Below are 10,801 nucleotides of genomic sequence, written 5' to 3' on the forward strand. Positions count from 1 at the left end.
GGAGGAGAGAAGAGTCGGCAGTGAGGAAAAGATAAAAAAATCAAAGTGCTTAAAATGAAACATAGACACTTATTTTTATATTTTTAAACATAGGAATAAAGTGACATCATAAGCTGAAAGTGTTTTTCAGTCTAACATTTCAAAATGAAACACAGGTTTTCATTTCAAGGTATTATTTCATATCCATACACACACAAATCAAAATGTATTTTGAAATGAAAACGGCACGGGGAAAGCGATATTTTCAATTGAAAATTTTTATTTTTGCCCCCCTCTCCTTCCTTTACCCAATAAATAAATAATTTGGTTTTCCAGGAAACTATGAAACTGAGAACAGAGGGTGAAACATAATGAAACAAAAGGGTTGTTGGCCATATTAAGCACTACAGTTTGTGCATTAACATGGATTATTTCTGGCACTTTAATTCATCCTTAAGAAAGGGTCTGCTTAGAAACATATGGACATAATTTACCAGTTGTAAATAAAATGTTTGTTATTGTTTAGATTTTTAACAGCTCCCCAGGTCGTGGAGTAGCTGATGAAGTAATAGCTCAGCTCCTATCAGTTAACTTTTTCTAGGTAGGATATTTTGGAGACATTGATTACAGTAACAGAGCAATAAAAGGACAATGTTTCCACCATTAACAAATGGTTCATGTCATTGGAAAACCCTCTCTCACTACAAAATCTTCCTTAGGATGGGGTGGCTGCCAGTTTCCATATGGGCTGTGCAAACCAATGTGGTCAGTGGCAAACAGTGCACCATTGAGTGCCCTGCTGAGGATTTCTGCTTACAGCGAAGCCTTCAAGAGATGCTGTCCTTGTTCCCATGATTTTTGTCTCCATCGTGATCCCCAAACACATCTGCGGCTTGTTTAAATGTGTACACCTGAAATAATTTTCAAGTGACTTGGGTCAAGCTGGAGCATGACCGGCACTAACCCATTTGGGCAAGCGTGAGGTGGCTGAAGTCCATCTTCAAGTACAGGCTGCTATTCTTGGCTGATTTGCTAGCTGGAACCTTGGGCTCAAACCTCCGGATTGTGGTGCTGAGATAACCTGAATGAAAGCAGCAACATTTAAAAGGCTGTGACAGCTTGTGGCCCCATCATGAAAACCCTCAGTAGAAGGTCAGCAGATGTGGGCTGTATTTACAGGACACATGTGGAAGTTGCTCCTGGGTGGGAAACTGTGCAGCTGTCCATAGGGTAAAGCTAAATACACAAAACTTTGGTTTGCGGCTAAAGGCAAGCCACCTAAGAAGAGATGTCATGTTTGCTGCAGAAGAATGTGGATGAAAAGCTGGGTGAAATGATGTTAAAGCTACGGCCAGGGTCAGCGCGTTATCCCAATTCACAACATATCCTGATTTTCACTGATCTGAGAACTTTATCATCTTGCAAAGGTCTTTCAGGCCACGGAAACTGCTGCGTAAGCCTAGTCGAGACACCTTCACTTTTATTTTCTAAAACAGCACCCAGGTCCATTACGCTTTGTGTAAATCACTCACAGTAAATGTACGAGGCTGCAAAGTAATTTGGGGTTTTCAGGTCTTTTCCGTGAGTTATCCTCAATCAGAGGCAGTTGGCTAGAGGCAGAAGAGATGAAGTGTCAGTGCACAGGGAGGAAAATTGTGCCTTCTGTTTCTCTTTTCAGTATATAAACCACATGCTGCATAGCTCAGTTGGAAACGAAATAAGCTTGTAGTTCCCCAGCTGCACAGACTGTACTTTTTAGCATTCTGTTACGTAAAGAGCATGCAAATATATTAGCAAGAAAAGAGCTGAATTTGCCCATTAAGGCCTGTGATTAATGCAGTGCTGAAAGCTCATTTAAAGGACTGTATATTGCAGCTCACTTGAGAAACAGAAAGAAGAACCAGAATACAAAAAGTGAGCTGAGCGTTCTGGGTATGAATGAGTTCAGTGTGGCTGTAGAGGGCACTAAAGATCTTTATGATTTCATGGGAAAAAGTAAAAGCTGAGAGTTTCTTTTTGCACTTCACTATTAAAAAAAGAAATTAACCCTCTTTAGGAGCAAGTGGGACCACATCAGACTCGAATATTACAGCTTCTCCCCTGTTAACCACTAATAACAGGTTGAGCTAATTTCTGTTTTGACTTGGGGTTTCTTTCTTTCATTTCTAAGAAATGGTTGGCTGTATGGAGGCCCCTTGTAGCACCAATTTCAGCAAGACAGAGTATGTTCAGCACAAAGAAATCTCGTTGCTTCGAATAAGAAATATGCCTGAACTGCTGAGACATGGCAATTTATCAGTTGGGTTGTCATGGCTGGAACAGGGATGAACTGCAAAGAGATCCGGCCCCATCAGCATGAATCCTAAAAAAAGCTTCATTGTGTCTCAGAACACTTTGGGTGTTTCACTTGCTTAGTGTTGAATATCTCTGAAATTTCTGGGTTTGGCTAGAATGAAGCAAGTCTTTTCTTGTGGTATTTTGTGCCATCAGGAACTGGAAATCTTACAAGAAATCCTGTTCTGATGAGATTCCCAGCCTGATATGTAGCTTACAAGAGAAACTGCAGATCAAATTTTGGATTTCAATGCTTCCTATGAGACAAGTGAAATTCTCCAAGAAATAAAGATATAAAATGCTCCACTGTAGTCTGAAAACTGTTTTCAGATTGAAGGCCACTGACTCAAATCCATTATTAAAGTCAAAGTCCCATCTTCAATCAGCATAGGATATCTTTTACTGCAGATTTCTAAGGATGCTCAGAGTTTACTACTCGTGGCTCCATGGCTGATTCTGCAGCCTGGGCACCAATTCCTCTCCAGAAATCTGCACAGTCATCTTGTTTTTCCCGGATATTCTGTGAGCTTCATATCAGACCCATATTAGAAAATTTAGCATGACTAAGGAGTCTGTCTGCTGTCAACTTACGCTGCCACAGTTACAGTGGTGTAGCTTTCTCTGTAGTTTCTATTCTGGAATAAGCACGCCTAATAATAACATGAGAATTGCACTGCTATGATTTCACTGGTAAAACTGCCCCATGTACTCGAGTCTTAAATCCGTACCCCCAAAAATATCACATAGTGCAAAGGAATTTCGATGCACACACTCAGCGAAGCCATGTGCACTCTTCAGAAACATTTGGTCTTGTACATGAAAATCATTTGATTTCTTTTACAGCTGATTTCAGCTGATACCGAGGCCACACACAACCAGTGTAGATCCCTTCTCATGCTCCGCACTGCCGAGGACCTTTTAGTTTTTAAGAGCTGCACCTCCCATTCTAGAAATGAATTGCAGATGGAGAAGCTGAAGGTACTGCAATATCCTGATGAACTGTTTTAATTGAAGTGCTGGAAGTTTTGCAAATTACTGGTCATCCTAAATGACTTTACTCAACTATTTTTGAATGCTTTGTGGGCCCAATATTTCCCTTTATAAAGGCACTGGCTACTCCTGACTCTCCTCTTTTAAAATGGAGATAAATCAAATTGATGAGTTTTGGCTATGGTTTGGGCACAGATTTAAGTCGTGTTTACGGTTCAGATTCGATGGCAATATATAATACTGAGATTCCAAAAGGCATTTTCAGCTTTCAGTCCAAAGTGAGAGAACTGGTAGCTGTTGGAAGGGATTGACCTCATGGGTACTATCACACTGTGACCAGGAATAGGCTGAGAGCAACCAGCGAGTGGGATATGTGCTTGAGACTCTTATCCTGAGATCTGGCAGAATTTGTTTTTCAGGTTCTATTTCTATTCCACCTATAAATAAAGTCAACCAAGTGGATGTGGCAAAATATTCACATCCATGAGCAGCTTGTCAGGGGATTAGCTGGTTACATGAGCATCTATCAGTCCCATAAGTACATATCAGCTTGTTCCTCCACGCACAGTTCCCAGCTCATATATAAGGTATGGATACTGATAACATGTGCTACTCTAAAAACTACAGCTGACAAGTGTGGTGTTTCAATATTAAATAGTCAAGAGGGGTTTGCTAACCCTTTTTGGCCAGACGGGTCTTGCTGTATTGTTTCTTTTCCTTCCCTGGCTGAATGCCCATGCTGTTTGGCATGAATAACTGCACGTTCAAGCAGAGCATTTGGTTTCCACAAACACACGTGTGTGTAACCTTCAAACTCACTTCCACAAACATTTGTGTCATCGTAGGTTGATGGGTGAGTGAATGGTACTGCACGAAAAGAGAGATTACTGTGAAATTTCTATTACAGAAGCAGTCTGGAACTTGAAAAGCACCAAAATTTTATGGGACATTTCTTGTCTTGGACACAGTGACTTCATGGATAAGTCAGACATTTCAGAGTTAATGGCAATCAGCCAGTTGGATAAGGTAATTTAATATCCACTCCTAGCTACAATAGGGTGCTGATGACAAGACCAGGATGGTTTTATCTGCATTTACACTAAAAGGTAAACCTTTTTTAAAAGCAAATGGAAAAGGAAAATAAAAATCTATTTCAAACATAGAAGCAGAATAAAAAATTGAAACCTGGAAAGCAAGTTCTCCCTAGAAACCACAGATACTTGAAGTTAACAAAAAATGGTGCAGCTTAACTTATAAAAATAGTAAAACAGTAAAAAGGTACCACATGTTCCTTTCAGACTGCAAGCCAAACAATTGTTATTACATTTAAATCATGTTCTGACACAACGCTATAGAAGCCCTGCAAAAAATGGAGCCCATGTTGATGAACTATACTGTGCTAAGGAAGCACCGTGTGTTGGGAACTGAGCAGCTCAGTTGCTCTTATAATTTTTTAGCCACTTTCTTAAGAAAACTACATATTGAGATTCCTTCCTTCTCAGTAATCAAGCTCCATCACATGAGAGCAAATGAACTTAAAATAAATGACACCTCAGCTTGATAAACTCGGCAGCCCGAGCGCCGGAGGATTCAGCTGTTTGCCATCAGTGGCCTCTGCAGCTCCCGGTGCCGGCTGTGCCGAGGGCGATGCCAGATCTCGGACAGCCTCAGAATACTAATTGGCAGCTGTGGAGCTGCCTGTTTATTTTTTCTTTCATGCAATAGCCATGTGAAGAAGACACTAACAGAATGTTAGTGCCCCGGGAGTTTATATATGATACACTAGATCCATTGCTTTTCTTTCCTTGTTCTCCCAGCACTTCTGCTTCATTTTTAGTTCTTTTTCTTTTTCCCTTTTTTTATCCATTCTGCCCTCCTCTCCGTCTCCTCAATTTAATATGAAAGCACAGTTTGCCTGCTGGTAAACCTGTTAATCACTACAAAAGTCTTATTTTTTCCTAAGTGACTTCAAACTGCTCCTGTAAGTCTTATGCCTGAAGCAGTGGGCACTAACTCTGAGCTGAAGACAAGTCCTGTCCTGGGAAGAGTCTCACTTTAATGTATATCCATGGGACAGGAAAAAGTGTCAGCAACACATAAACAGGTAGCCTAGAACTGGCTCAGCCCGTTTTCCTAAACTGCTTTTCATCCACTACGGAGTTGCTGTTTTCTCTGTTGGTTTCAAAAGCATAAACCCAGAATTTTTTTCAAACTCTTCTTTCATATTAAATTGAGGAGACAGAGAGGGGGAAAAATGGATTAAAAAAAGGGGGAAAAAAAGGAAAAAAAAGGAAAAAAAATGAAAAAAAAAAGGAAAAAAAAGGAAAAAAAAACCCACCTTGCACCTTATAACATCTTAAGTTCTAATATATATAGAAACTTATGTTCCTGGGAGGTTCATGGGCATTTATGAATCTAAAGAGCCTAGATGTTTTCAATTGCCTCACCTCTTTCAAATGACAGAGCTTAGTTTCAGAGATGATACAGCAGCAAGGCCTGAAGAACCAAGAACTCCAGATTTTACAGCCATAACATCTCAGCTTTTTTATATAGATAGAATATTAACAGCGCTTATTGTCATTGGTTAAACACTTGAGAATTACACTGACATAAAACTGCTGCAGATAGAATTTAGGCCATGAAGTTAACGCTTATTCTGGTTTGCGAGGCCACAAGAGTCTGTTTTTCCAGATTAAGCCCCAGGTACATTCTTCTCCGTGACTCCTCAAAGACATATCGCATTCCTTTATTGACTCACATTGAAGCAGCTCTTGGATAACTTGATTTTTTCATATGTCCCTCTAGCTCTACTGTTGCTGATTTGGCACGAGAAAACTTCAGGCGGAAAATCTAGTTGGACTGTAGAGCAGCTGGACACCAGCGACTGTGTGAGGCCCTGTCACACAAAGCTTTTTACACGTGTTTCTCTCTATCTTTTTATTTGTAGAGGACTCAACATGGTAACAAAACAGAAGAGAACAAAAGTCTTCAGCTAATGATTTCTACAAATTAAATAATAAACCTCCCTGCTGCTGTCCCGCAGTGCAGCACACCACGTCTCTGCTCAGCAGTCACAAAATATTAGTCGTGGTGGCCATGTCCTTCCCCAGTTCTCTGGGCTTGCTTCTTATCTTTCTTATTGTGTTATGCTCAAAATAAGCTTACAAACTCCTTCGAGCAAGGACACAGTGGAACAGTTCCTCTTCACGGTGACCTGAATGAAGGTAAGTTGATTTTCACCATCTGTAGGATTTGAGCTTATTGAGATTTTAGCGGTTCACTCTTATAACCATTTTGCTCCATGTGCCCTTCTGTATAAAGTAGCTTTAACACACTCCCACTGAAGAGCATGAAGCTCTTTAGTCCTTGAAACTTCCACAATCAAAACCTACCAGTTAAGCAGAAGCACATAATTAGTTTCCAATTAGTGTGCACGAGAGCGTCCAGATCATACTGTAATAGGAAAGGAGGTATAATTTTATGCCCTCACTTCCAACGTGAGCCTGTAGCAGTACATTTTGTATAGGAAAGAAACACAATAATGTGGAAATATGGCTACTGTTTACCTCCCAGAGGGTTTTTAGCTCAGTGAGGTCTGGGTGGTCTATGAAAATGAGATAATCGGATAGGTAATAAAATGAATTGCAAGGGCTTTCGCTATGGAATCAACATGTCCCAAGGTGAATTGGATGGTCTGATGGAAAGGGCTGCAGCCAAAGGTTTGTGGCACAGCATGGCATTCCAAAAACCTTGTAGGCCATAAATAAAGTAAATATTTCATGCTTGAAGGCATTCCTTTTTCTTGGAGAAGATCAGTCATTTTATCTGGAGTTGGTGTCCATGTGCAAGAAGCAAGGCATTGAAACCGTGGAGGGTAAGGTAGATTTTAGATGGAGACTTTGTGGCTCTGATTGATGTCTGATTTTTGCCATTTCCCAAAAAAAGAATGAGTCTGTGGCTCCTCTCTCAAAAACTAGACTCTGCTGAAATGAAGATGTGAGAAACATTACTGAAATCTGGTATCCAACAAAGTGAAATACTCTTGACCACACACTTCTCCTGCATAGCAGGGGTTTAAGAACTCTGTGGGAATGCAGTATCCTGTATCAGAAGGGAACACTTGGGATCCAGGAGTAAATATGAGATGCTTATTGTGAGCAGAGCTGGAATATGTTACTCTGCATCCTAGATCTCAATTCACTACATCTTAATCAGTCTCATCAGAAAATAGTAAGAAAAAAAATAGGTTTAGGTTTCAATGGTTGCAGTACAAAATATCTTGAGACATTGAATTTTAGCTTGCAGACAACAAGAATGCATATTTAAGTCCAAATGGAAATTAGATAACTCGGAATTGTCGCCAAAAAGAAAAGAAATGCAGTTTTGACTGCTTATTTCATCTCAGGCATGCTGGGATATGTCTTTATCACCCACAGTGTAAGGATTAATAGTTCAGGCATAGCATTATATTAGCACTGTTACACAGCTTCTGACCTAGAGCTGCCTTTCATCCCTTTGACTGGGAATGCACACAAAACTAGATCCTGATGTCTGTACATGGACATTAAGGGTCCTACCTAGAGGCAGAATTTGTCTTCCCTGATGGTAGCCAGCTAAAAGCAGGATCTTATCTCTGCACTAGTTGTGGCTCTCCTCTGGAAAGAGACATGAGCTTCAGCAGAAGAATCCTCCTCACATCCTTACATCCTCCTGATGTAAACCTGGATGAGTGCCTTTTTGGAGGGTGTCTGGCCAACCAGCTATGAAGACAGCATGGAAGCTGGAAAGTTGTTCAGGTATCCCAGCGATGAGGCCAGCACGGCACTTTATTTTTAGTGTCAGATAAGTCTCAGATGGATGTTTGGGTGAGGAGTCAGTATATGACCCTTCTGCACTCACTCTGCCTGAACTAGTTACCAGTAATTCCTTGACTCTTGTTTCCCAGGCCAGGTTCAGTTTGTGCTGCTTAATGCCACTTCTTGGATCTTCTCAGCTCATTTTGAAGTAAACAAAGGGTCAGACTTTCCTGTAATCCTTACACATCATTGGCATCTTTGTATGCCTCTGCTGCAGAGCAGAACAAACACAAAGACTGCATCTCACTGCACCCTCTGCACGAAGTCCCTTCAAGTGTAAAGTGAAAATGTTGGCAGGAAAATACGGGAAAGTTGGGCAGTTGCCTATGCCCTACCTGGCTTGCAGATAAAAGAATTAGATCGCCAAGTCTGCTAGTCTTTTAAGCTTGACAAATCCACACACCAGGCATTTGAACAGACATAAAAAGTTTAGGGAATATCGTCTCTAGAGCTACAAAGCTTCACTTCTTGTATTGCTTCTCAAATGAATTCAGATAATCTTATAAAACTCCAGGATCCTTTATTTCTCTTTTTCATTGTGCTGTTTTGTAAATCATGAATTTCTATTATTCTTTTCTTTTCCCTTCCAACTTCCTAAATTTTTTTACTTGCTTTATTTCCTGTGTCTCTGTGTTTCAAAGAAACAGTTGTTGCTCACAGAAATACAGCCTGGCTTTATGCAGACTGCAGAAGGAAAAACAGCACTCCCGAGTCACAATAATAAAAACTTCAGTGCTTTCTGTATCACTCCTGGGTGCCAATACCGCACAGGTGGAAAAAAAAGCCGCTTAGCATCCCACTTCCTTGGGCAGCAGATGCTTCAGGGAACTTTTTAGTGAGAGCTATCACTAAACATTTAGAAAGAAGTCTCTGAGCTTCCTGAGCACCCAAAGAGTTGAGTTGAGTTGCCCGGGCAGAAGTTTAGAACTGCTCAGTCCCATTTTCCACCACGGGATACTGCAGGAGAGCTCCAAGATCCTTTCCCTCTAGGGAGCCCACAGAGCTTTCCAGTATTCTGGGGGTAGAGGGGAAGAGGAGATGATCCAACCTCCAGGATCACTTGGAGCTTTCCCAATAGTATAAGTCCTTGAATTATTTGGTCAGTCTCTGAAGGTGTTTTTAATATAAGTTCAGGGTTTGGGTGTTATTTGCTAATTATTGTTGGTATTTAATTGTGGCAAAGTTTCAATTGCACAGGCAGCCACTAATCCACATTATTCAAAGGCATTTCCAAAATTCTACTCTAAACATTCTTTGCGGCCCTTAACAAACAGAGGCAGTTCTCAGTTGGCCCAAAAGTCACACTGCAAATATTTTCACAAAAGCAAGGATGAGCAAAATGGTCCCAGGGCCAATACAATTCATTACACAGACTTCCACCCATGTTTAATCTGGAGAGACCCATTTGTTTTCCTGAACTCCCTTCCCAACCCTAAATGAAGTTAAGACCAAGCCTACTCGAACCATCATGGATTTAAGAAAAATATGCTTCATAATTTCTAGGTCTTCTTACCTTCCCCACTACTGAGACAGAAGTACTGTTCCTTCCATGTTCTGATACTCCTCACTGCTCTGAGTAAAAGAATTAACAGAAGTTGATCCTTCATTAGGAGAGAAGCTGTTTGGAGATGAAGGTTCAAGGTTCTGCTTTTACACAGATTATATCACTTTACCCATCCTGAAAAGAAATATTACTTAATAAATGCATTAGTATTTACAGTGATGCGACATGCAGTGGATGGGGAATTTAAGCGGCTGTGGGCTCATCTAGGTATACACCTAGAAACACCGTCATAAATATTAACAAAAGTGAGGCAGTGTTAGTCTAAAGCCATAAACGTTGATAGACCCATTACCGAACACATCAGTCTAACTCAATGGTACTTTATGAAGAATAAATAAGAAAGCAACCCAAGAAATCTAGAGAAGTTGTCTCAAGCACACACTGGGGAGAAAGCAGGGCAAGCTGTCAGCTTGAAAGGTTCTGTCTCCATAAACCTGGAACACTTAGTTCGCTAAAGCTAAAAGTCGGTATGTTAAACACTCACCAAAGAGTGCTCTCAAATGGAGAAGCATCAGTCACTCATAAGAAGCTTTCTAGGGAGATCGGGTGAGAAACAGACCAAGGAGTCTGGAGATTTATTCTGGTGTTCCTGGTCACAGAGGAAAGCTGTCCACAAGTTCCTCTGGATCCAGTAATGCTGGAGGGTGTCACAGCATCCAGCCTGCCCCTACTGCCAATCCCAGCCTTGAAGCTGGTGTTTTCTGCTCCCCAGCTCTGAGTGGTGAGCTGCCGGTAGAAATGGCCCGTGGCCAGTTCGTCAAAAACAAGCTGAATCAAGCTTAAGCTGTTTAAATACTAAGTCTTTGATAAGATGGCAGGGTAAGGAAAGCTCCTGGAAGAGATGAAGGAAAATAACGTCTGTATGACTCGCAGAATGACGTCTAGGCTGGGCTGTTGTCCAAAGTCCTAGAGGAAAGCAAGTGTGCTCATAAGCTGGCTCATTGATCTGCAGACTTACATGCATTTTTCACCAGAAATGTTTTTGTTGTAAGAAAACAGGGGGCAAGACCTAGACGGTGGATCTCAAACATATCAGCATGCCTAAGAGTGGGGGGTATTCACAAATATGTGGTTTTAA

The 10,801-nt window shown here is 41.0% G+C and overlaps 1 long non-coding RNA gene across 1 annotated transcript; it reads right to left on the reverse strand.

Moving 5' to 3' along the window:
• Positions 1–736: 736 nt before the first annotated feature.
• Positions 737–10,330, reverse strand: LOC128854048 (uncharacterized). The gene is made up of 3 exons (XR_008452953.1): positions 10,208–10,330; positions 9,673–9,837; positions 737–1,060 (listed from the first exon to the last, which is right to left on the reverse strand). It is a non-coding gene; the product is annotated as an uncharacterized LOC128854048 (long non-coding RNA).
• Between the last annotated feature and the right edge of the window lie 471 nt (positions 10,331–10,801).

This window comes from Cuculus canorus, chromosome 18 (assembly GCF_017976375.1).
Source record: "Cuculus canorus isolate bCucCan1 chromosome 18, bCucCan1.pri, whole genome shotgun sequence".
Lineage (NCBI taxonomy): Eukaryota > Metazoa > Chordata > Aves > Cuculiformes > Cuculidae > Cuculus > Cuculus canorus.